Source organism: Triticum urartu, chromosome 2, assembly GCF_003073215.2.
Source record: "Triticum urartu cultivar G1812 chromosome 2, Tu2.1, whole genome shotgun sequence".
Taxonomy (NCBI): Eukaryota; Viridiplantae; Streptophyta; class Magnoliopsida; order Poales; family Poaceae; genus Triticum; species Triticum urartu.
Window position 1 is genome coordinate 75,716,006 of NC_053023.1, and position 4,013 is coordinate 75,720,018.

The following is a 4,013-nucleotide window of genomic DNA, read 5'->3' on the forward strand; positions in this document are numbered from 1 at the left end:
ACGTACCAAACCATCAATGGATGGCAAGGAGTAACCACTTGGAAAGAATTTAAGATGACTTTGCTAAAGTCTCAGTTTGTGTCCCAGAAATTGAAGCCTTATGGAAAGGACATGAAGAAACCTTGTGCATGCAAGATTTGTGGAGAAATCGTACACACCCCTAAAGAACACACAGATGAATGCCCTAATTGTGAAGGAAGTCACCCAGCTGAAGAATGCCCAACTAGGAAGATTACTTGTTTCTTGTGTGAAGGGACTACCCACTACCCTGCTCAGTGTCACATTTACCCCTTGGTACAAAGAACCATCCAGCAGAAGGAAGAAGCAACGAAAGGAGTCCTTATGGAAAGTTTAGAAGAACCTGTGCTGAAGAAAGAGGTGGAGGACACACCCAAAGAAGAGCCAATTAAACCCTGCACCAAGTCATGCTATTCATGTGGAGAAGAAGGACACCTCTCCCAGAATTGTATGAATGGGGATCTAGTAGAATTCCCGACGGAGGAAGTAGAATATGACCCACAGGAAATAGAAGCTCTGATTGGCATGGAAAGGTCCAGGAAGAGAAGTAGATTGGGTTCCAGGAAGGATCTGAGTCATGTCACCTGTTATAAGTGCAAGGAGTCAGGGCACTACCTCAGCAGTTGCCCAAAAAGGAAACCTCAAAACCTGTCAGTAGTAATATGTTTTAGTTATAATGAAGCAGGGCACTTTGCCAGAGAATGCCCCAAGGAGAAGGAAACTTGTGCTAGATAGTTGAGTTTGCAACAAAAGAAGTGGAGTAGTAGAAGTGAGAACATTTTCTTTTATATTGAGGTGTTGAGTTGAGACATGTAATGGAGAAGCGAGAGATTGTAATCATTTGAGAATGAATAAAGTACCATCGTTGGTACTGATATGGATTTTATGAGTTGTTACTCCATGAAGAAGGATTTTGACCATTTTTTTGGATAAGAGAAATATGGTCTATGGAAGATTTGTGCATTTTAAGGGTGGTAGTAGCCTGTAAGAACCATTGACCCCTGGAAAAAGATAAGGATATTCCACTGAGTGGATTCGGACAAAATTGAATATGAGTTTTGTCTCGATATGTGTGATGCCCCAAGAGTATGTGGGATGAAGTTGGAGACCGTCAGTTGTTTGGACCAAATGTGATCAAGGAGTTAGAAGAGTATGTTAAGTTGATTCGAGATAGACTGAAGGTAGCTTAGTCCAGGCAGAAGAGTTATGTAGACTCAAAAACTCAAGGAGGTAGTCTATGAAATTGGAGACAGAGCATGTCTTCATGTGTTCCCTCTGCGAGGAGTTAAACGAATTGGAGTTAAGGGAAAGTTAGCCCCGAGATTTGTAGGACCATACCGAGTTTTGGAGCGTATGGGAGAAGTGGCCAACAAGTTGGAGTCACCCGAAGGACTGTCAGGAGTTCATGATATGTTTCACATTTCCCAGTTGAAGAAGTGCCATGCAGAGATGGCCAATATTCCCCTGTAAGAACGCTTGACCCTGGAAAGGATAATGATGTTCCACGAAGTAGAGTATGGACTTCATAAGTATAAGTTTTTATCTTGGTATGAGGGATATCCCACGGGGATGAAGAGATAAATTACTATTGGATATAAAGGAGGTATGATGTTGGAAATATGGATCAATGAAAATTCCATGATGAGTCTGAGTAATCATGTCCTAGTTTTGGTGCCAATAGAAGGAAGGAAGACAATACAATTGGATGGATTTAAGAATACTAGGAAGTTGGAAGATGGAATAATGATAAGTTGCCCAATGATAAGTTCAAGGACTACAAGTGATGAGATGGGCCATAACCCACAGGCCCCAGGACCTGCCAAGAAGCAAGCACATTCTTGCTGAAGGAAAAACCCTGAAAGAAGTTACGATTTTATCGACAGACGATCTTATAGGAGTTACGCAAAACCTGAGAGTTGTGAAGGAACGATAGATGGTTGTTTGGCTTGCAGAATCTATGGATTTATTCGAACTTGGTTCGTCGACAAGAGAAATTCTGCAATGCTTGTGAGGATGACCGAGTGTTAGAATGCGAGATTCGCTAAACCATATACAAGGTAATGATTTGGGTGCGGGATGGATTGATCACCATACCGACTTACTCTTATTGTTCGCCTTGCTATATGGAATGGTAAATCTGAGTGACTTACCTATAGTAGAGAGACGACGATGAAAACCTTGTTTAAACCTTAGAATGGTATAGCAATATTTTTTCCCTTGTACAGGGCAGCTTTGCCAACCGTAGGTTATACGATGAGGATCACCCAGACCCATTTCCTGCAGGAGAAACCATAAATGGTTGACCACCATGAGATATCGATAGTTGTTTAGTTTTGGCGCCAGACCGTCAGCTAAGAAGACCCAGTCTCGGAATAACCTTATCCGGGATGAAAGTACAGAAAAAATTGAGGAAAAGGTTATGCCACTACCGGAAGAGCCCGGATAAGGAATTATCCTGAAGATCTAAGAAGACCGACACTGTCAAGAATAAGGATGGAGTATATGAGTATTGATGGAACAGTAACCATGCTTCTAAGGGTGGTAGCACCCCAGACCCCGTGTGATGATCCATGGATTTTGAGGAGACCCCCAAACCCTAACCTATTTCTTGCTAGCCTCTCCGAATCTCGAGGACGAGATTCATTTTAAGGGTGGTAGGTTTGTAACTGTTGGGTTTCGTAGTAATTTCAAAATTTTCCTACGCACACGCAAGATCATGTGATGCATAGCAATGAGAGGGGAGAGTGTTTTCTACGTACCCAACGCAGACCGACTGCGGAAGCGCTGACACGACGTAGAGGAAGTAGTCGTACGTCTTCATGATCCAACCGATCAAGCACCGAAACTACGGCACCTCCGAGTTCGAGCACACGTTCAGCTCGATGACGATCCCCGGACTCCGATCCAGCAAAGTGTCGGGGAAGAGTTCCGTCAGCACGATGGCGTGGTGACGATCTTGATGTACTACAGCAACAGGGCTTCGCCTAAACTCCGCTACAGTATTATCGAGGTATCTGGTGGCAGGGGGCACCGCACACAGCTAAGGAATAGATCACGTGGATCAACTTGTGTGTTCTAGGGTGCCTCTACCTCAGTATATAAAGGAGCCAAGGGGGGAGGGGGGCGCCGGCCAGGGAGAGAGGCGCAGGAGGAGTCCTACTCCTTCCGGGAGTAGGACTCCCCCCCCAATCCTATTCCAACTAGGATTCCCAAGGGGGGAAAGAGGGAGAGGGGGGCCGGCCACCTTCTCCTAGTCCTAATAGGACTAGGGGAGGGGGAAGTGGCGCAGCCACCTTGGGCTGCCCCTTCCTCCTTTCCACTAAGGCCCATGAAGGCCCAATATGGCTCCCGGGGGGTTCCGGTAACCTCCCGGTAACCCGGTAAAATCCCGATTTCACCCGGAAAACTTCCGATGTCCAAACATAGGCTTCCAATATATCAATCTTTACGTCTCGACCATTTCGAGACTCCTCGTCATGTCCGTGATCACATCCGGGACTCCGAACAACCTTTGGTACATCAAAATGCATAAACTCATAATATAACTGTCATCGTAACCTTAAGCGTGCGGACCCTACGGGTTCGAGAACAATGTAGACATGACCGAGACACGTCTCCGGTCAATAACCAATAGCGGGACCTGGATGCCCATATTGGCTCCTACATATTCTACGAAGATCTTTATCGGTCAGACCGCATAACAACATACGTTGTTCCCTTTGTCATCGGTATGTTACTTGCCCGAGATTCGATCGTCGGTATCCAATACCTAGTTCAATCTCGTTACAGGCAAGTCTCTTTACTCGTTCCGTAATACATCATCTCACAACTAACTCATTAGTTGTAATGCTTGCAAGGCTTATGTGATGTGCATTACCGAGAGGGCCCAGAGATACCTCTCCGACAATCGGAGTGACAAATCCTAATCTCGAAATACGCCAACCCAACATCTACCTTTGGAGACACCTGTAATGCTCCTTTATAATCACCCAGTT